The sequence below is a fragment of the Phocoena sinus genome, chromosome 4 (genome assembly GCF_008692025.1).
Source record: "Phocoena sinus isolate mPhoSin1 chromosome 4, mPhoSin1.pri, whole genome shotgun sequence".
NCBI lineage: Eukaryota > Metazoa > Chordata > Mammalia > Artiodactyla > Phocoenidae > Phocoena > Phocoena sinus.
The window spans coordinates 24,506,446-24,530,606 of NC_045766.1; positions in this window are offsets into that span (position 1 = coordinate 24,506,446).

Sequence of the window (24,161 nt, forward strand, 5' to 3'; positions counted from 1 at the left end):
AATGAATTGGCAAGAGCTAGGCAATGCGCATCAGTGGCAGCTGAAGCTATTAATTGAAAAGCTGATGAGGAACTTTGGATGAATGGATCTGAATGGCAGCACCTGATGAACTCATTGGTTAATCTTAATGATGTGTCTTCTAATACAGCTCAATGAAAAAGTACCCAGCACCACCTATGAAGTGTCTTGACAGGGAAAAAAAAAAAAAGCCTGAATCTGATCAAGCCCCTAGATCTATCCATTAATGGGAAGAACACAGCAAAAAAGAACATGTTACAGGACACCATGGGAATACAATCAACAAAATCCGGAACACAGGGAATTCTACAGGATAAATGACTTGGCTTTGTTTAACAGATTGCAAGGAAGAGGAGGGGGACCCTATACATTAAAAGAGGCTTTAGTAACAAAGTAAATGCAAATGTCACCTTTGTATCCTGATTAGAACAAATCTACTTTAAAACCAAGTGGAAACAGAAATTTCAACAATTAAAAAGGTGGATGTCTGGAGTAACCTCATCTACTTTAATTTTGCACTTGCCTTAATATGTGGAAAAACCATTAAACTACCTATACTAAGTCTAAATTTTGTCTAAATTTGTCTATATGTCTAAATTTTGGATAAAGACATTTTAGTTCTTTTTTTTTGAAAAGTTATTTGCCCATGGTCACAAAAATAGGTAGTGGCAGACCTGTGGCTCAACGTTGATTTTCTGGTTGACTTCAACACTCTTTCTCCTAATACCATGTGGCAACTTTTAAGAACCAGAAGCATATAGTTGAGGACAAGAGCATATGAATATAATTGCATAAAACGTTTACATCCATATTCTCAATTTTTAATAAATTAGTGGAGGGGAAGATTTGTGAGGGCAAGAACTAGAAAAATCCCAATTAAGATACAAGGTAGGGGAGGGGGAAGGGTAAGCTGGGAGGAAGTGAGAGAGTGGCATGGACATACATACACTACCAAATGTAAAATAGATAGCTAGTGGGCAGCCGCATAGCACAGGGAGATCAGCTCCGTGCTTTGTGACCACCTAGAGGGGTGGGATAGGGAGTGTGGGAGGGAGATGCAAGAGGGAGGGGATATGGGGATGTATGTATATGTATAGCTGATTCACTTTGTTATAAAGCAGAAACTAACACCATTGTAAAGAAATTACACTCCAATAAAGATGTTAAAAAAATTTTTTTTTAAAATACAAGATAAAAAAAAAGTCAGGAGGGCTTCCCTGGTGGTGCAGTGGTTGAGAGTCTGCCTGCCGATGCAGGGGACACGGGTTCGTGCCCCCGTCCGGGAAGATCCCACATGGCGCGGAGTGGCTGCGCCCGTGAGCCATGGCCGCTGGGCCTGCGCGTCTGCAACGGGAGAGGCCACAGTAGTGAGAGGCCCGCGTACCACAAAAAAAAAAAAAAAAGTCAGGAGAGAGATGCGGGGAGAAGAGTAGAGAGTGAGAGAAATAAAAGGGTAAGATCTTTTCTACTTTGACCTTGAAATGTTAGGCCTCATAGATCTATATAGATTAGATTACTCTTCCCAGCATGAGTTTACTAATATATTCTGTCTCTAGGGATCTACCTCAGCCTTTCAAGTTTTTTTTTCCCTTTCACCTTTCTTTATCCTACAGATAACTTGAAGCTGTACATCATGCCTTATACTCCCAAGTTCTAAGACTATATAGACCTATAAGAAAGTCGGCCTTGTAAGGTGACAGACCATTAAAATAAGCTCAACATTTATGCAGTCAGGCTTGGGATTTTGTTAATTTCTTTTCCTTTTAGTTGTATATCTCCGGTGTTTCGGTGACTCAGAATACTGAAAGAGGCCACCTGTAGGCTGTTAGATGAAAATAGGACAAGCAGAAGCAATGCTCTCTGTATTTCACTTTAATCCTGAAACAAAACCAGTGGCTCTCCAATGACATTGAGTGGTCTCACCATTTTTCCATTTTTTTTTATACTTGAAGACATTGATTATTGGTTTTAGTTTCTTGTAATATGTATTCATTTTTTTCTTTTTTTAGCTACGCAAATTACTTAATTATACTTACAGTCTCCTAAGGACTTCTCATATAGGTTATCTTTACGTTTTTTAAGTAGTCACTTCGTGATATTGGGTTACCCAAATTATTTCCTGAGACTTGCTTTGAAAGGTGTTTCAGTTGTCTCGTTAATAATTCTAAAAGTCAACCTTCTAGAATTTTTTTTTTAATCAACTCCTGTATTTTTGAGTCTCTTTGATTTTTTTTTTTTTCCCACTGTTACTGGGACACTATATTTTTGTGGTCCTTTTATGTAATGATTTTCAGACATAACTTATTTTCAAATACTGTGGAAGTAGAATAAGGTAAGAATTAGAAGTTACAGGCAGATGTTGGTCTCATGAAACTAGTAATGATACTGGTATACTCAGATGTAATGAAGGTTTTTTTATTTTTCTTTGCGGTACGCGGGCCTCTCACTGTTGTGGCCTCTCCCATTGCGGAGCACAGGCTCCGGACATGCAGGCTCAGCGGCCATGGCTCACGGGCCCAGCTGCTCCACGGAATGTGGGATCTCCCGGACCAGGGCACAAACCCACGTCCCCTGCACCAGCAGGCGGACTCTCAACCACTGCGCCGCCAGGGAAGCCGTGTAATGAAGTTTTGAGTATAGTTCTTTTCTGTCTTCCTCTGAAACTAATATTCTCTTTTAAAAAGTCATTTTTTGTTTTTAAAGCCACAAATAGAAATCTCAAACACTTAATACTCACGTGTCCCCCATGGAAAAATGTTTTTCTGATGTCATTTGAGAAAAGGCAGTGAAAAAGAGAAGAAAGACATCTTTGAATTATTAAAAATGTATACTTAACTGTTTCTGAGAGAGTTTGAATCTCTTCTTTGACACTTGCCAGTTGTTCCCCTAGACAAATAATTTAACATCTGTGAGATAGTGTTCACATTAAAGAAACACAGAGTTTCCTCTTTTGACTCTTACTACAAGTTTACTGGCCAGATGCAGTAATGTATGGGAAAGCACTTTGTAAGCTGTGAAGTGCTATACAAGTACATGGTAATAACAAATAAACATTGATGGTTTGCCCAGAGAGAAAGAAGAGGCTTCATTCAAGGATTAAATAATTGGCTTCTTGCTAGCTGGAAGTGCACAGGCACCCATGACTTTTACCTCTTTATAACTTAAGGCTCTAAACTAGTTTTAGCAGGAGGAAAGGCAGCAGATATTTTTAGAAAACTTCCTGTGGTTTAGATGAAATTGCCAAAGATATGATTCAGCATGAGAATTTTAAGTTTCCAGGTTCTTGTGCTTCACAGGATAATAATTTATAATCCGCAGGGGGAAAAAAAAAATCACAAACTTTTTTCTGGGAGGGGACTGTTCCAAGACTTGTCAAATTAATGATCATTTTTGAAGCTAAATTTTTGCATCTTTTGTTGAAATATCAAAAGGTAAAAAATATCAGTTACCATGATACTTAAAGTATGGCTATTTATTTTCAGCTCATGGTTTTACTTAGAATCTTCTTTGATCAAAAATAATGAAACCAGTATAGTATATGTAACTTAAGTCTTAACAGTTCTGAAAAGAGGAAACATAATGGGGCTGACATGGCAAAATATGCAAACTTATTAATAATCAAATAATAAGCCACTTCTTCCACACCCTCCTCATTGGAAGGAAACAGTACCAGTAAAAATGGTACAGAAGAAGATGAAGAGTTTTTCTTCTTGGCTTGGCAGAGCATGAGTCTAGAGCAAGGATTTAGTAAAGGGCTAGGGAGGCTAGAAGGCAAAGAGAGAAATCCCTGGATGGATCCAGACATTTTCTTTGCCCTTTTTGATGCCTGTATAAGAATTCCAAAAGTAACACACGAATATATACCTATTAAAATCACCCCTCTTCCCCTACCCCAGCTCTTCTCCTTCAAATAAGTAACTGCTGTTCATACTGTTTGTGTTGGATTGCATTTATGTAGCCATACAAACAGATTTTTTACATAATGGAGATCACATTAACTATATAATAGGCATCATACTAGCCTTCAATTGGATTTTTTTTTTTTTGGTAGAACTCAGAGCCTATCAGTCTAAATCTACTTCATTTTTCTAAATCGGGTTGGCAAACATTTTCTCTAAGACTTTGCAGGCCATGTGGTCTTTGTTGGAATTCCTGAACTCTGTCGTATAGCGGTTGTATAGCACAAAAGCAGCCGTAGACAATACAGAAACTCAGGAGCATGGTTGTGTTCCAATAAAGCTCTATTTGCAAAAATAGCCAAGTTTGGCCCATGAGTCACAGTTTGCCAACTCCTGTTCTAAATTGTTACATAGTATTTCTGCATAAAAATAACCATACTTTGGGCTTCCCTGTTGGCGCAGTGGTTGAGAGTCCGCCTGCTGGTGCAGGGGACACGGGTTCGTGCCCCGGTCTGGGAGGATCCCACATGCTGCGGAGCGGCTGAGCCCGTGAGCCATGGCCGCTGAGCCTGCGCGTCTGGAGCCTGTGCTCCGCAACGGGAGAGGCCACAACAGTGAGAGGCCCGCGTACCAAAATAAAAAATAAAATAAAATAAAAATAACCATACTTTATTTTTGTAATCATGTCCAATTTTTCACTATTAAACACAGTTGTTTTGACTATCCTTGTACAAATAACACTGTACATATATGAGTACTTCTGTAGGACATGAATGCCAGGTCAAAGGTATGCATATTTAAATATGGAAATATAGCTTCCAAACTCTCCAAAGGCTTGCCAACTTATTCTCCCCAAAACTGTACGAGAATACGCTTCTCATAGTTCCCCAGCCAGGGACTGAACCCGGGCCCTGGCAGTGAAAGTGCCGAGTCCTAACCACTGGACCACCAGGGAATCCCCTATTTATTTTTATTTTTACGAATATTATGTGCAAAATACTATTCCCGTTATTCCTAATAATTAGTTGATGAAGCTTGAGAGAACTAATAACACCCTCTTACCTTCCTGCCTGATTTAGAATAAATTGAGAGGCAGATGCAGGAATCAAGAAGATGGAGAACATCACCTATGCTATTTATCAATATAAAGCTGTTGGACAGCACGGCCTATATCCATGATAACAATAGTCTTCTGGATACTATATCCTAGAATTAATCTTCCCCACTTTTATCACAGGCAGAGTTGAAAAACGACAGACCTTCTGCCATTGTTAGTCTCTCCTTGGAAAACATACATGGAGAAGCAGAGAGTTTGTGATTCAGAAGACAGTCATACCCCTTAAGGAAAGAGAAAGTGTCTGACCACACATGTCCAGTTCCCTTTCCCAACTCACCAGTTAGATGAGTCACTGGAGAAGGGGAGAAGACAGATCAGGAGTGCCCCTCTCAGGCAGTCCTTCCACTTGGAAACATGAGTTAATGTCTTCTTCCCCCAACACCCCAGCTCCAGCCTTAGTGAGGTTAACCATCTTTCCAGTAAGTTTGATGACCATTTAATTTTTTGTGAACTGCTTGCTGTTGTCCTTTGACCACTTTTAAAAGCTGGTTGATATTCTCCTATTGATTTGTAGGAGCACTTCATCTTATTAAGGATATTAATCTTTGTTTATTTACCACAATTACTGCATTTATTAAATCTAAGGTGCCATTGCTTGTGAGATACCATTATTTTATATACTCCTAAGGGGAGTAAGCTTAAAAAACAAAATAAAATGCTGTTAGTGAAGCTATGTCACAGTGAATCTTAACACTTAGAATTTTTATTTTATATGTACTGAAAGAGCTTGCTTAGACTTTTTGAGGGTATACTTAAGAGGGAAAATATAAGCAAAATAGATTGGCTAAGGTAGTTGCAAAACATTTTAAATTCAGAATTCATCCACTCTCTTGACTCACTTTTCAGAGCCCTTGCTGTACACATTTTTCCACACTATATGTCATCCTCTGTGTCACCAAGAACATTGGTGCAGCCACATTTCTCCAAAGAGTGCTTCGGTGCTGTCTCCAGAATTTTCTTCCAAGCCATAGCCACCAATTCTTTAAGTTTTGATGCTGGGACTTCCTTGAATTTACCAATAGAAGTAACAGGGTTTCAGACAAAAAAAACTAGAAGTCTTATTCTTTTCCTTAAATGGTTCTTGAATAGTATGTCAACCCTATTGTTTTGAGGTTGCACCTTTCCAATAATAATGGGAGTATCAACCACATTTGAACATGTGCAGGCAATGGCTTCATTTCACAACTACAGCCTGGTAGCAAACATAAGACGCTGAGATTGTAAAACAAATGTTGGTTTCAGATATATTAAAATTTGAAGAAATGTTTGTGTTCTAACTGATGAATTAGAGTGCTTTTCTTCCAATGTGCCATGACTCTTCTTTTCTTTCTATGGTAAAATATATAAAACTAAATTTGTCATTTGACCATTTTTAAGTGTACAGTTCAGTGGTATCAATTACCTTCACAATATTGTACAACCATCACCACTGTCTATTTCCAAACTGTTGCATCACCTCACACAAAACTCTGTATATATTAATCAACAGCTCTGCATTACCCCTTTCCCCAGCCCCAGGCTTCTAATTTACTTTCTGTCTCTATGAATTTGCCTATTCTAAATATTTTATGTAAGTGGAGTCATACAACATTTGTCCTTTTGTGTCTGGCTTCCTTCACTTGTTTTCAAGGTTCACTCATGTTGTAGCATGTACCAGAATTGTATTCCTCATTAAGAATATTGTATTTTATGTCTATACCACATTGTGTTCATTTCTTTTTCTTTCTTTTTTTTTTTGCCTCACTGCACAGCTTGTGAGATCTTAGTTCCCCAACCAGGGGTCGAACCCGGGCCCTCAGCAGTGAAAGCGCAAAGTCCTAACCACTAGACCACCAGGGAATTTCCCATCTATTTATTTCTTGTTGGACGCTTGGATTATTTCCATCTCTTGACTATTGAGAATAATGCTGAAAGTAATGTTAGCATACAGGTGACTGTTTGAGTCCCTGATTTCAATTTTGGGGGTATATACATGAGTGGAATTGCTGGGTTACATGGGAATTTTATTTTTAACCTTTTCAGAAATTGCCAAACTATCACATATCTTTTTATTTATTTATTTGTTTTTGGCTGTGTTGGGTCTTCGTTTCTGTGCAAGGGCTTTCTCTAGTTGAGGCAAGCGGGGGCCACTCTTCAACGTGGTGCGTGGACCTCTTACTATCGCGGCCTCTCTTGTTGGGAGCACAGGCTCCAGACGCGCAGGCTCAGTAGTTGTGGCTCACGGGCCTAGTTGCTCCGTGGCATGTGGGATCTTCCCAGACCAGGGCTCGAACCTGTGTCCCCTGCATTGGCAGGCAGATTCTCAACCACTGCGCCACCAGGGAAGCCCTATCTCATATCTTTTAACTTTAACATCTGATTGACACCATGGAGATGAACAGAAATTTGTCCATTGTTGTCCCAGACTTGGTAAGGGTGCAGCAACAGCCGTGAGGGAACTGGGAGCAACAGTGTCCACACAGGGGTCTGTCTTATGAAGTGCAAGATCAGCCAGAGGTTCTTTAATTGTATCGTTAGAAACAAAGAGATTAGCCGTTATAAATAAATCTAAGGAGTAAGCCTATGCCCAGAGTTACTGAACAATTCATCTTTTTAAATTTGGAAAAGCAGGTGGAAAGAGCTCAATGGCTCTGCCTAAGAAAGGAGAGACTGAGAAACCACAGAAATGACCTGGAGCTTGGGGAGAGAAGAAGCTACCGAAAGGAGACAGAGAGAGAGAAGAAGCAAATGATTTAGGTCTATTAACATCATTTTAAATACCACTCCCCTTGAGCACACACTAAGTGATAGGCATTGTGCTTAACACTTTAATCTTTAAAGAAAGAGAGGTATGCTATTTCCATTTTACATACTGGAAACTATGGTCCTAGAGGTTAAGTGTCTGCCCAAGGCCACAGAGCTAGTGAACTTCAAAGATGGGCTGTGCCCCCTCCCCCAGCCCTCTTCACTGTGCCTCTCTGGCCCTACAAGTTTCGCATTTGAAATGCTTTCTTTAACTACCACCCTTTCCTGCCTACCGTTGTCAGAAAGAGCGAGGTCCCTCTTCCTTGCAGGCTTGCCTTGCCCTTCCTGGGACTGGCTGTTGTTCTGTTGTGATCCTGCCCAGAGCTGTGCGATTCTTTCACTGTGTCTGGTGTCTGGTTAGTGATGTACAAGGCTTCATTCCCAAACTTAAACCATCCCTTGTGCTGCTGGTATGAATTTACTTTCTTAGAACCTCCTCTGTCGACTTAGTGCATATTTCAACATCAAACTCCTGTCTCTTCCTGCATAACGGGGCCTCCTATTTTCACAGGAGAAAAAAAAGGTAGCTTATGGGGGTACCTTTCTGAAGTGTACCCACCCACATACTCTATCCCTGCCCTCTCAGCAGACCCTCTATTTCCTATTTATTTATTTACTTATAGCTCAAAGATTGTGTCTCCTAAGAGCCATGTCAAGGGATCCTATGCCCCTGGAGTTGCAACTGCTACTACAGGGAGGGGTCTCAGACCTGTCACAGTTTCTCTCTCTCCTGTTACTCTGAGAGTTACATTTGCAAAGCACACACACGCCATCACTGATTTGTTGATAAAATGATTGTCATAATAACAGTCTCCAAACACAGCTTCCTCTCACTGACTTCCTTCTCAAGAACTTGCACTTATATCCTGTTGTCCCAAATTTACTCCCAGTTCTCCCCTCAAGACATTTAGGGGCCAGGGGCACCAAGGACGGGAACACTAGCTAGGAGCCTGGATTGAGCGCGGGGCTTCAGGGCTCAGAGGAAGCATTTTAGAGAGACGCTAACTCAACACCCAAGCGCAAATACTGAGTGATATTCCAAAGAGTTAGAAAAGCTAGACATCTCTTTAAGGGATTAATTGAAAAAAGGATGGTCCATCCATGCAGTCAAATACTATGATGCTCTCTGGCACTTAAAATGATAATGCAGAGATACACTTATTCACATGGAAGTGAGTGAATCCAGGTATGTAGGGCCTGAAGTTTACACAATTTCTTTAAGAAGAAGATAGATTCAGATACCTGGAAGGGGTCTATGCTTATGTGGAGCTTTAAAGCTTAAACTTCATAAATACACATTGTGAAGAAAGTAGTTTTCTCAGTAGCACGTGAAACTTTGTTCTTATTTCAGAAAAGCCTAATGGGCTATGCAGAGGGCTGCTAGAAGTGGTTATTTGTTGTATTTTTACTTTTGGTATATTTCTATTTTGTATCTCTGCAATGTGATTATATATGTGTGTATATGCATATATGTATGTGTGTGTGCATTTCACGTGTATATGTGTATGTATATATGTATATTTAAACATATATATATATATATATTTATGTTTTTCACTTGAAAGTCAATGGGTCATCCAGACTTCAACCCAAAGGGCTAGGCAGATTAAGAGACTCCAGGTCCAAGATCATAGGATGGAAAGTTGGGAAAGCAGATGTAAGTAAGGTTTAAACCAGAGAGTAGGAGCCAGGTTTGTTTTTTAATAAGCTTTTTATTAAGCCTTCTAGAGTTACAGAAAAGTTGCAAAGGTAGTACAGAGAGTTCCTGTATAACTCTCACTTGGTTTCCCTATCTTCAGCATCTTTCATTACAATGGTAAATTTGTCACAGCTAAGGACCTAACGCTGGTACATTATTAGTTTGACTCCATACTTTTTTGGATTTCACTAGTTTTTGCCTAATGTCCCTTTTCTGTTCCAGGATATCACATTACATCTAGTCCTCATGTCTCCCCAGCCTCCTCTAGTCTATGACAGTTTCTCAAACTTTCCTTGATTTTAAAGATCTTGGCAGTTTTGAGGGGTACCGTCTGATGTTTTTATCATGGTTATACAGGGATCTGGGGATTTGGGGAAGTATGACCACACAGGTGAAGTGCCATTCTCATCTCATTAAGGTTCATGTTCATACCAAGGGTTCATGTTACTAGCATGACTTATCATTGTAGGTGTTAACCTTGATCACCTGCCTGAGGTAGTTTTTGCCAGATTTTTCCACTGTAAAGTTACTTTTTTTCGCTTTCCTATTCTATTCTTTGGAAGCAAGTTACTAAGCACAGCCTATACTTGAGGGGTGGGGAGTTAAGCTGCGTCTTTCAGAGAAGTATCTACATAAATTATTTGGAATTCTCATGTATGAGAGATTTGTGTCTTCTCCCCCATTTATTTGTTTATTCAATCATTCATTTATATCAGCACAGACTCTTGAATATTTATTTTATATTTTGAGCTATAACCCAGTACCATATTATTTGTTTTATTGCTTGAATTATTTCAGCTTTGGCCATTGGGAGCTCTTCAGATTGGCTCCTGTGTTCCTTTGACATGACCACATCGTTTATTTTTTCAGCGTTTCCTTACTTTCTGGCACTACAAAACACTCCATGTTCATCTGGTATATTCCTGGCCCCAGCCCTAGAATCAGCCATTTCTCCAAAGATCACTGGTTCTTTAATTGGAGAATGGTACAGAAAGCAACATGTGGGCCCTTGGTGTGCCTGTTGCTACGGGAGTGTCATTGCTCCTAAGCCTTTTCAGTGCAGACAGCTAGGAAATATATGTGTGTGTATTAACATACATGTACACATATGTATACACACATATCTATAGTTATTCATATATCTATCCATCTGTATGTATACTCAGCTAAACATGAGTTCATGCTGATGTTGCCAAATTTAATCCAAGCCCACACGGCTCATTCTAGCCTGCTGCTCTGGTTAGCCTGTAGCCTCCTTCTCCAACAGGGAGAAACCTGGCTCCCACCACCTGTCCTGCCTTTACTTATTTGCTCAATCTCAGTATATATGTAGAGTACTTTCAGAAATGTTTACCTCCACAGGAAACAACTTTATCAATCTAAGTACAGTATTTATGCACCTTTCCTTTCGTCTTTAGTCTTAACAGTTCCCAGACAAAACATATTCCAAAGTTACTAAGGTCAGCATCATTTATTTAAATTCCAGGTTCCCTTCCCTTCCCTTCCCTTCCCTTCCCTTTCCTATCCTTTCCTTTTCTTTCTATATTGGGAGCTGTCACTCCAGGTATGAGTGAGGAAAAATGCATTAAAGACATTGTGGAAGATAATCCGTCCCACTTGTACACAAACTCCTTTGCAGTGTGGCTTTTCTCCTCTTCCCATGAAGAGGTAGATTCTGTTCCCCCATTCTTTGAATCTGGGACTGGCTTTGTTACTTGCTTTGGCTGATGGATTATGGCAGAATGGTGTAATCTTGAACCTAGGCCTCAAGATGGCTTACAGTTTTTGCTCTTGCCCTCCTGGAGCACAGCTGCTGTTCTGTGAAGGAGCCTGGGAACACAGCCTGAAGGCATGTGACTCAGCTGACAGGCAGTACCCACTGCCAGTTATGTCTGTGAAATAAAATTCACATTTTATGGCAAGACAAGAAGAATTTAAACATAAAAGATTTTCTCTACCCTTTGGCCTCCTGTCTACCACCTACTGTGCATTGTGGATCTGCATTACTGCATTGACCAAACCTCCCTCATTGTCAGAAATACCTGATCAACCATAGGAACAACATTCTCCTAGCATCACAAATACAACTCCTTAAAAGATAACATCCCTTCGTGATCTTGTAAGGGGCCACCATGACGCTTAGATCTGGATTATGTAAACTGCCCATAATATGTCATTTAATGTACAACCCTTTGTCTCAAAAAAACTTCTATAACTGTACCTTGACTTCTAATGGGCAGAAACAGTTCTCAGAGCCTTCTGAGATGCTGTTCCCGGGTTATAATCCTCAATTTGGCTTGAATAAAATTTCCCATTTCTTTCTTAGATCGACTGATTAATTTTTCATCAACATGCCCATGAGGTCATCATAGACCATCCTGTCTCAGTTGAGCCACCTAATGCCTGCAGCCACATGAGTGACCTGGCAAAAGCAACAGAAAAACTGCTCAGCTGAGCCCAGCCTAAACTGACTCACTGAATCATGAGCAAATAATTGATTTATGCTTATTTTTTAAAGTCATTCAGTGTTAGATACTTTTGTTTAGCAGCAATAGATAAATGATCCAGACACTTATACAGCCTGAGCATTTTTTAACATTCAAGGAGGTTCTACACCTTACCCCACCTAAGTTTTTTTTTTTTTTAACATCTTCATTGGAGTATAATTGCTTTACAATGGTGTGTTAGTTTCTGCTTTATAACAGTGAATCAGCTATACGTATACATATATCCCCATATATCCTCCCTCTTGCGTCTCCTTCCCACCCTCCGTATCCCACCCCTCTAGGTGGTCACAGAGTACCGAGCTGATCTCCCTGTGCTATGCGGCTGCTTCCCATTAGCCATCTGTTTTACGTTTGGTAGTGTATATATGTCCATGCCACTCTCTCACTTCGTCCCAGCTTACCCTTCCCCCTCCCCGTGTCCTCAGGTCCATTCTCTACATCTGAGTCTTTATTTCTGTCCTGCCCCTAGGTTCTTCAGAACCATTTTTTTTTCAGATTCCATATATATGTGTTAGCCTACGGTATTTGCTTTTCTCTTTCTGACTTACTTCACTCTGTATGACAGACTCTAGGTCCATCCACCTCACTACAAATAACTCAATTTCGTTTCTTTTTATGGCTGAGTCATATTCCATTGTATATACGTGCCACATCTTCTTTATCCATTCGTCTGCCGATGGACACTTAGGTTGCTTCCATGTCCTGGTTATTGAGCTGAAATGAACATTTTGGTACCTGACTCTTTTTGAATTATGGTTTTCTCAGGGTATATGCCCAGTAGTACCCCACCTAAGTTTTTAGACTGTTCCCAGTAGGCTGTGTAAACTGAAAGGAAAACACAGAACATAAAAGTTGTTAGTTAAGTTTTATTCAGGGACCTTGCTGAGGACTATAGCCCAGGAGACAGCCTCTCAGACAGCTCTGAGAAACTGTTCTTAAGAGGTAAGTGAGGAGCCAGCATATATATACAATTTTGCTGGGAAAAAAAAAATGTCAAACATCAAGAGATTACTGCTAATCACAAAGAATGGACATCTCAAGTTAAAGATTTTAGTGCTTTTCTATGTATGGGAAGATGCAAGAATCTGGGGTCATTGAAATTTTTCCTTAAATATGTATCTTAACTATCTAGAGGCCCATCAGTCCCAAGTACAGAATGCTTCCTGTTTTTCTCCATCCTGAATTCCCCTCAGGGTGCACTGTCAATGGGCGACTGCAGTGGCTAATAATTTGATCCTTGTAAAACTGTTATGGCAGGCAACATTTTTTCTTTCCAGCTATATCATATCAGCCAAATTAAATCATTGCAGGTCACATGATAAATAGCACTACTATTTCTATAAACAAATATTGTGAAATCAAGCCATTGATTTCACATTTCTCCATCATGTATGACTTTCTTAAGGACTCCCAGTGCTGGATCTTTAGAACATCAAAAGATTGCTAGAGGTTCCATTTGTGTACATACATGGCTAGGTAGAGCTTCTAACTCACAGCACCTCCTCAGCCATCATAGCTTCTCTGCTGTCCCTTAGTAACTTTATTTTTAACTTCTGGATTCAGCTTGAAAATTGAAAGCTTTCAACACTTTCTGATTATTCCCATCTTTTCTGTTCTTTCTCACCTTAGTCTGTATGTAGATGATGATGGTGATGATACTGATGACTACACCTTTACATATAATGCTTATGCTACTTCTCTCCAGTATCAGCCTGGGCAGCTGGGACCTGCTAGGTCAGATCGGCTAGGACAGTGCTGACACAGAGCTTCTCATTTGATCTGCTCCCACTCAATAATCTTTCATGATTTAAGTCCATATCACCAATATTTCAGGGTCTCTTACTCACATTACTTTGTTAAGATTTATTTAAAATGGATGTGCTTTTCATGCGCATCATGGTAGGATGATAAATATTAAAAAGGAGTAGAGGGCTTCCCTGGTGGCGCAGTGGTTGTGAGTCCGCCTGCCGATGCAGGGGACACGGGTTCGTGCCCCGGTCCGGGAAGATCCCACATGCCGCGGAGTGGCTGGGCCCGTGAGCCATGGCCACTGAGCCTGCGCGTCCCAAGCCTGTGCTCCGCAACGGGAGAGGCCACAACAGTGAGAGGCCCGCGTACCGAGAAAAAAAAAAAAAAAAGAGTAGAAAATAAAATAAAGGCATGAGGCAATACCTTTAAAAAAAGGATTTATTTCATTTTTAATGGTAACCACAATAAAAATTTAAAGTAAAAACGTATAGAAGCATCTTTAAATTTCTCACTTGATTCTAATTTTTTTCTTGTGATGCACACTTTTTCAAGTACAGGTATTTCAGTCTGATTTTGAGAAAATGATCTGTTTACTCTGACTAAACTCATAAAATTAAGTTCTGAATTATAAGTATGCTGTTACCATCTCTAAAATCTAGATGAATCTTGGCAATCCTGGGGAAAATTGTTAAGCTCTCTAGATCTTTAGCAATGCTTTTGTTATTCTGACAAGCTGTCCAGACTGTCAAAAACATATCTAGGTGATGCAGTCCCTGAAGAAAAATTTATTTATGTCATACCTTTGGATGAAGAACCCCCTTAAGAAAACAGTTGAGTCATTTGGGTCCCATTTGAAATTCCCAGCAATTCTTTCCCCATAGTGTTTTTACTAATTAAGAAGCATTTACTTACTGTCTTTTTTGTGCATTCTATAGGGATAAAAAGAGTGATTAAAAGAACTGAATTCAAGCCGTCAGTTTTTTATTTACCCTGTATGTCTGGTTTTAACAAAAATTCTGAGTTTTGACAACTGCTAAAAGTAATGTTCATATCTGTTTTGTGTTCCTTTTTAAAATACTCTCAAGTCACATGTTAGGAGATGACCCATCACATGAGATTAGCTTTTGAGTTTACATGCCACCTCAGGTTATATTTAGCGCTACTGGCAAAAGATTTTATGGGTCTGCAGATCTTTCAACTTTGTTCAAGTTTTTGGCAAGATTTTTTTCTGTGTGTGTGATATTTGTTTCCTCTTGGCAAGTTTCTGACAGCTTGATGCTTTTAAAAATATATGCCTGTGATGTGATCTTCAATACTTGCCTTGCACTATTTTATATTTTGACACGAAAAAGTTAGCTTGTACCAGGCCTTGAGCTCAACAAAATATATGCTCATACATGTTCCCACATTTTAAGAGGTTGTCCTTTCTTTGGAGGGCATTTCTATTTGTGGATGTACCTAGAGTTACATGTATGAGAAACGAAAAAGAAGAAGAGTTGTGGCCATGGAAACTCATCCTTCACCTACTCGCCACGCTCTTCAACAAAACCAAGAAGAAATGACGGAACAATTTTCAGCCTGACTGTTTTCAAACAGGGTACTGTTGAAAAATCATTCTTAAAGGAGGGAAAAGCTTAATCTGAAAAAGTAGGATACATTCATTAATTTTTTTTCTGTCTGTTTACATTTGAAGTCTTTAGGAGAGCGGGTTCATCTTTACCACTTTATACATTTATTTATTTATTTTTGGCTGTGTTGGGTCTTCGTTTCTGTGCGAGGGCTTTCTCTAGTTGCGGCAAGCAGGGGCCACTCTTCATCGCGGTGCGCGGGCCTCTCACTGTCGCGGCCTCTCTTGTTGCGGAGCACAGGCTCCAGACGCGCAGGCTCAGTAGATGTGGCTCATGGGCCCAGTTGCTCCGCAGCATGTGGGATCTTCCCAGACCAGGGCTCGAACCCGTGTCCCCTATATTGGCAGGCAGATTCTCAACCACTGCGCCACCAGGGAAGCCGCATCTTTACCACTTTAAAGTGATATAAAGGGACATCAGAATGGGCTGTCTCATCATAGTTAACCACTAGTCCCTTAGTTTACTGTAAGTTAAAATTTTTGGAAACTGCTGAGTTTCCCCCTTTTTCCTCTGAGCAGCTGCCTTGTAAATAAATGTGCATGTTTGGTCAGCACTGAGGTTGGTTGAAGAATGTTTAGGACATTTTCTTTGATCTCTACTGAGGGAAAAAAAAAGTCTTAATTGTGTGCTTTACTCTGTAGGATGCAAGGAGGCAGTCCTAGACAAAAGCCTCCAATGTAATTTCCATATGGAAAGCATGGCCCTAAAAGAACGCTTTCTGTCTTATAATGTTCCAGATTTGAATTCCATCTGTACCCACTTTTTAGTTCCTTTGCTGCCACTCCAGAGCTGAGTCACTGTGAATAATCAATCTCTTTGTCTTTGAGACTAGGTCAAACCTGAAGGATAACGTAAGAAAATGCCTCATCCTTAAGGTTGAATTAGCTCTTTGGAATTGCGAGTAGATGCTCTTTGCTGAGAGCTATTACAATGTCTACCTAAATGTCTTCATCTTAGACCATGGGGCACCAAGGTCAGGATGGCTGCAACCTCAAGGCAAAGGCTGTATATTTTTCCATTAAATATTATTTGGCAGAGAAGACTTAAATGCTGCTGTTTTGCTATGATGAAGCTAGTGGTGTCTATGGGTAAATTTAAGGATATACATTCTCAGAGCATATTTAAGTATTTTAAGGATATTTTACCCAATAGTTTAAAAAATGCCGCTTGCTGAATTATAATTCAGAGTATTAACTTTTAAGTCTGAGGGCATTTGCCAAGTTTTAGAGAAAGAAGATAAGATTTAGTTGCCAGAATATTTTTGATTGAGGCCTCTCCTTACCACTAGTGAGCTGAATAGTCAGCTCACTAGTGGATGGGAAATGATGGGAAAGTATTTCTATCTATTGCGAGTTCTGAACTACGCACTCAGTGATTTAATATAATGATGTGTGACCATACTTTCTCAGGCATTATGTAAACATGACAGAATCAGGAAAATAAACACGTTATTATCAAAGTGCAGATGGGAAAATCACTTTTTTCTCTTTGATTTTCAACTTTTTCCTCTTAAAGGGAAATAGGATTAAATTATTCCTAAGGATGGTTTCAGCTGCAGTTTTCTATAATTTCAAGTTGATATAAATTGACTGTGGTCTTCATTATACACTTATATATCATATCTTGAGTTCTCAAAAAGTCCTGTCTAAAATAACAACTACTCTGTGTTCTGAAATAATATCTACTATATCATTGGATAAGTCATATTGAACAAGTTACTAAAAAGTTGTTAAATATTTAAAAATATTCTTTCAATAAATATTACACTGTTAAGGAACTGGAAGTCTGTCAGTATGATGGGAAGTGAACACGAATAACTAGAGCGTGAGGCAAAACGGATTGTATTAAAAGCTTGCTGGAGGATTAGATGTGTTTTGTAAACTGTAATGGGTCTTAGCAGACTTTGCGTGAGAAACAGGTTGGTGCATAAAGTAATAAGACCAAGGGATAAAGTTTTTCTTAGACCTATTTTTCCATGCTTTCTTGTGAGTGATTTTAGTACCTTAATGAAATATATTTGCTTTCATAGACATTCATGTGTGTGTGGCCTGTTCTTTGTCGGGATGATGTGTGGTATTGATTGAGATGAATGTGGAGGATGATCTTGTTGCTAAATAAGTGCTATTCTCTGGAATTTGGTAAAACTTTTTTATTTATAGGAATTGTTTTTAAAGCATTATAAACTTGCGTTCCATTGACACTTTTTTTTTTTTTTGCGGTACGCAGGCCTCTCACTGTTGTGGCCTCTCCCGTTGCGGAGCACAGGCTCTGGACGTGCAGGCTCAGCGGCCATGGCTTACGGGCCCAGCCGCTCCGTGGCATGTGGGATCTTCCCGGACCGGGGCACAAACCCGTGTCCCTTGCATCGGCAGGCGGACTCTCAACCACTGCGCCACCAGGGTAGCCCCCCATTGACATGTTTTTTAAGTCTCTAAATAGCTATGTATTCTATTAGGTCCTAAATATTAAGAGTCTCATCAAATTTCTCTTAAATATCTGTAAAACAAAATCATATTCACATTTGAAATAGAACATGAATGTGCCCCTGTGGAAAAGATGCATTGAATATGACTGAGCCCCTTCCTTGGTTTATTTTTCTCCATGGCACTTTTTATCATTTAAGTACTATATATTTTAGTTGTTTATTTTCTTATTTCCACTTGCAAAAATGGCTGCCAGGGTTTCAGCCCAGTGTGTCAGGGGGCATTTCAAAGAGAATGGGGTAGATGGGCTGGTCTAATGCTTTGAAAATATATCTATTATATCTGAATGGGGTTGCCTATTTACTAGATTGTTCTATTACGTACCCACTATGGGCTTCGAACACCAAAATACGAACACATCACATCTCCAATGTCTCTTTCTATACAATTGAAATTAGAGTTTCCATTAGACATCACTTATCTAAGTGTGGTTTATCTTTTAATTAAAATATTTATTGGCATAATTAAATCAATTGTAGATGGATTACTAAAATCATCTTAGAAATAGTAACTAAGGATCATTTGTTTATACTAAGAAAAAAAGTGACTTAAATGTCTGAATCTTTCCAATAATTGTTTCTAACAATTCTTTGTTCTATTGGAATTATTCCTTATAAGTATTATAAAAATGGTGATGGCTACTAAAAAACAGAATTTGTGTTCTCAGGAAAACTTGTTCTTATTGGCAACAGATTCCAAGTTATTTTTTGTGAAATAGTTTCCAGTGCTTCTTTTCCTGATTAGCATCTATTCCTGATTTTGCTTTTATTATGTATTTGTACATGAGAGTAAAATTGATGTAGTCTATAATACCTAACAAATATACTGAACTAAATTAACAAGTGAGAAGACTTAGAGAACAAATTTATGGTTACCAGGGGGGAAGCGTGGGGGGAAGGGATAGTTAGGGAGTTTGGGATCAACATGTCCACACTGCTATATTTAAAAATGGATAACCAATAAGGACCTAATGTATAGCACAGGGAACTCTGTCCAATATTATGTGGCAACCTGGATGGGAGGGGAGTTTGGGGGAGAAAGGATACATCTATATGTATGGCTGAGTCCCTTTGCTGTGCAGCTGAAACTATCACAACATTGTTAATCGGCTATACTCCAATATAAAATAAAGAGTTAAGAAAATAAATTAACAAGTGAGAAGGAAAACGTGATATTTCTTTTACACATAATTACTGATCAAAGAATAGAGCATGGGTGTTTTGCTACAATAGAACCCATTTTGAAACTTTCAGTGATATCAAGGCAAATATTATAAGAAGATTTGTTAAAATATTTATAGGAAAAAATAAGACTCTAATGTCAAAGTGAATATTAAGAAAAATATGTAAACATGACAAAATCAGGAAAATGAACACATTATTATCAAAGTGCATAGCCATCAGATGACAGATATGAAATAAGTAGCAGCTGGGCAATTTGAAGGCTAGATGCAACCAGTATTATATTTGGAAAACAGTACAAGCCACTAGCATCTAAGAAATGACAGACTGTCTAGTGAAACTTCTCTACCATCAGGATGAAAATGCCTGAGAAAGTGTGGTCACACATCATTATATTAAATCACTGGGTGCATAGTTCAGAACTTGCATTAGATAGAAATACTTGCATGGTAGAGGGAAAAGTGGAGAGAGCATTATGGTTAATATTCTTTGATTGTAAGTAACAGAGAGTAACTCAAGCTAGCTTATGTTTTTAAAAATGTATTTATTATAAGTGTCTCATATGCTGACAGCATGACTGTGGTCAGGCTTCAGGAAGGGAGTGACTCCAGGAACTGGAAAACATCAATTTCTCCCCATCTCTTATCTCTGCTTCTTCCTGTAAGTGTGCTTTGAGCACAGATCTAACACCTGGCTGGGAAGACACCCAAAGACTATGTCTACATAGACTTGTAGGGTAAAGCTAATGCAATTCTTGGAGTGTTGATTGTAAGCAGAAGGTTGGACCTGGGATGGTGACTGTTTTGATAGAGCTGGGAATCTTTAGTGCTTGTGCTCAACATGAAAGGAGTTTGGGGGTAGGACAGGTGTGTCATTGTAGGGCAGGTCAGAAAGTGAGTGTTTATGAGATCTGATGTCTGGGAGGTAGGGGCTCCAGAAAAGGACCACAAGCTTGGTTAGGATCTTACAGGGCCTTACCTTGCCCTTCCTGCCCTTTTACTTGAGAGAAGTTTCTTCCCTGGGCTCTTGCTTGGCTTGCCTTCCGTCTCAACCCAAGTGTCACCTAATCAGAGAGACCTTCCCTGACCACTCTATTTAATGAAACCCCTATACCACATTTAAAGTACTCTTTCATAATTACCCTGTTTTATCTCCTTAAGCATTTATCTTTCTGAAATTGTCTTGTTTGTTTACTCATCTATTATCTGTTCTTACCTTCATCCACTCTTTGTGACATCAGAGGCCTTTTGTGAGTTGTTCTCCTTTGTGTCTCTATCATCTAGCACAATGCCTAGCACATAACAGGTGCACAATAGATATCTGTTGGATAAATGACTAGGAGCATATATTGCTACTGTAGAATTGGAGCTAGGAGCAGTATGTAGTGCTAGAGCTGGGGATTGTATGATAGCTTGATTCTGTAGCAGAGTGAAGATTTTTCTTGTCCTATCAGAGGAGGATCTGCCCTCCCACCTATTGGAGGCTTAAGGTACTTATTTATTATACCTATGCTTCAGTAAGATTAGGAAATCAAGACTTCTCAGCTGGTTTGGGGCTCAATCTTAGTATAGGAGAGGGGATTATGTGCTCAGAGTGTAAAGGGCCCTTGGGCACATCAGATATCTCTATGGTCTGTGAGGAAGGGCTCAGCCAACTCTTACATATTATTGTTTTAGAGCTATTGCCTATCTCCCAGATTCAAGGAAAGACAAATGGTGGTTTGGGGAAAGAAAGAAGTGGCTGCAGCTATTACACTGAATTTCTAATAGAGACCTTGGCGGGGGCGGGGGTGGGGGGGTGGGGGGGTGGGGGGGTGGGAGGGCATTGTTAATGAAGCAAGAATTTATTTTAAATCACCTCTATACATTTGAAAGCTTTGAATTACATTCTATGAAAAGGTAGGATATCTGAAGGCAAGCTTGAGTTTTGGTGTTAGGATACTATGATTTTCCTTGTAAAGTTTATCGATATCTTTAATATCATAGGACTCAAGCAAGGTCCTATGCTCTTCCTTTTGGACTGTCATTCTGAGGAATGAACTTCATGAAAGGATAAGATGTATGTCCACATAAGCAAGAGGAGTTTCTCCAAGAAGGAAGTTGGAGTGAAATTTGGAAGAAGGCAGGGAAGCTGGTCACTCTTGAGGATTAACTTTTTCACTAGAACTTCAACTCAAATGGCAGGTTTTGGTAACATTACATTGAAAATAAGTTGCAAGTTTGTCTATATTATATGCTGAAAATCATTTTTTATGTATTGATCATTTCTTTAATTGTTTTTGTCTAAGAATAAACTTGTTTTTGCACAGCCAGGAAACTTTGCTCTCTGAATGTCAGTTTCAGCAATCTCAAACTAAACTAATAAGTCTAACTTTAGTAACTTGTGGCTTTCACCATAGTCTCTTCTCCCTATATTTATGAATCTATTATTTATATTCTTTCTTGGGGAAATTAAGTAATGCAATTCTAGAATGTGTTAGAAAAGGGGAAATTTTAGCTTAGTCCCTCCTGAGTTCTCCCCTTAGAGGAATTTGCACCTTCGGATCATGTGTGCTTCTCAGGGCTGGTGTGAAAACACATTCAAAAAGTTCAGGCCTTCACAGGTTAAATGCCATGTGCTAATCTCAAGTTTGCATCCTCTGTTCCAAGTTCTGCTGAAACTGTGCTGGGTGAATCTCCACTGACTTTTCAGAAAAACTCAACTCCTATACAGAAGAGTAGGATCTAGGTCCAGTATATATCCCCCATTGCTAAGAGCACATTTCCCTAAGGCTGAGGTATTCTGAGAATTGGTGAAGGTGGGGTCTAGGGAGACAAGAAAATTTAGTTAATGGTGACTATCAGAATACCAAATCCCACTGAAGAGTAGAAGGGAGTAGGCAGATACAGGTTCCTTTCTCTTCTGACTGTACAATTCCCAAATCTAGTTTCTTTCAAGATCTTCTCACCAGACTTCTGCTTCTAGCTAAGAGAGAATACAGAGATTGAATTTAACCTCCTGCTTTAAACAAATAAGACAAAAATATATGAAAAAATAGTTTTTAAGGCACTGGACATAAACAATGAAAGATAGTGATCCTTGAAAGATGGGAAACACATGAAGTTAGCACTACCATTGCCTCTTTTATTGCCTGAGAGAGTTTTTAGGCCTTGGCACAGAAAACAGAAATGGAGGCAGAGAACGGTGGACTCCCTGAGTTAAGGAGATGCTGCCGGGAGTTCAGAGAGATTATGGTAGGTAATGTTCACAGGGCTGAGTGTTGAAAGAAGAGAGCTGCACAGAGAGAGAACCTTGGAAATCTGCTGAGGATCCTTTTCTAGTATTCAGTAGAGTACTAATCAACATCTACATGGGAGGAAACTACCTAAGGTCAAGGAAAGAACTATTCAAAAAAAAAAAAATAAGATTAGAGGTAACAGAACCTGGTATTCACATACTGCCAAAAAGAGGGCCTGATTTCACCAGCTGCACTGGAAAAATCTCACAATTCAGGGCACTGAGTAGAGTACTCAGAAAGGTCTCCACAGTGGAGAATAATTAATCAGCCCTAAACTAAATGTTACTCTAGTCCTACTTAACAAATCTTAAAAGCAAAATCTAAAAAGATCAAATTTTTCCCAAATAACTTAACTGTGTTGAAGAAGAAAACTCAAGAATATTGATACAAAAGCATGCAGCCATCAGTAATATAAAAATCATAATGCCTGGTATCCAATCAAAGATTGCCAGGAATTTAAAGAAGCAGAGATATATGACCCATAATGATGAGAAAAATCAATCAACTGAAGCTGACCCAGAACTGGATTAATAAAAGGACATTAAAACAGATTAAACTATATTCAAAAAGCTAAATAGAATATCTTTAAAAGACCCAAATCAAACTTCTGGAGATGAGAGCCACAGTGACTGAGATTTTAAAATGTACTGAATAGGATAAACAATAGATAAGACATTACAGGAAAGAAAAAGATTAGTATACTTGACGACATAATAAAATGTATCCAAAATGAATGGTTGAGAGACAAAAGAACATAAAAGAAAAGAAAAGGGCATCAGTGAGCTTTGGGACAACTTCAAGCAGCCTCATATGACTGTAATTGGAGTCTCTGAAGAAAGGGAGTGGGGTATAGGAAAATATTTGAATAAATAATGGCTGAAAAATTTTCAGAGTTGTTGAAATTTTAAATCCACAGATCCTGGAAGCTCAATGAATCCTATTTATAAGAAACATGAAGAAAACTACACCAAATAACGTTATGATTAAATTACCTAGAAGGAGTGATGAAAGGAAAATCTTAAAACCAACTAAAGAAGAAAAGAAAAAAAAAACACACTATAGATTAATAAAGATAAGATTTGAGAGGAACCAAGATGGCGGAGTAGAAGCACCAGAATCACAACTAGCTGCTGGACAGTCATCAATGGGAAGACACTGGAACTCAACAAAAAAGACACCCCACATCCAAAGACAAAGGAGAAGCCATAGTGAGATGGTAGAAGGGGTGCAATTACAGTAAAATCAAATCCCATAACTGCTGGGTGGCTGACTCACAGACTGGAGAACACTTATACCACAGAAGTCCACTCACTGGAGTGAAGATTCTGAGCCCCACGTCAGGTTCCCAACCTGGGGATCCGGCAACAGGAGGAGGAGTTCCCAGAGAATCAGAATTTGAAGGCTAGTGGGATTTGATTGCAGGCCTTCTACAGGACTGGGGGAAGCAGAAACTTCACTCCTGGAGGGCACACACAGAGTAGTGTGCGCATTGGGACCCAGGGGAAGGAGGAGTGACCCCATGGGAGACTGAACCAGACCTACCTGCTAGTGTTGGAGGGTCTTCTGCAGAGGCGGGCAGTGGCGGTGGCTCACCGTGGGGACAAGGACACTGGCAGCAGAAGTTCTGGGAAGTACCCCTTGTCGTGAGCCCTCCCAGAGTCTGCCATTAGCCCCACAAAAGAGCCCAGGCCACTCCAGTGTTGGGTTGCCTCAGGCCAAACAACCAACAGGGAGGGAACCCAGCCCAACCCATCAGCAGTCAAGCGGATTAAAGTTTTACTGAGCTCTGCCCACCAGAGTAACAGTCAGCTCTACCCAC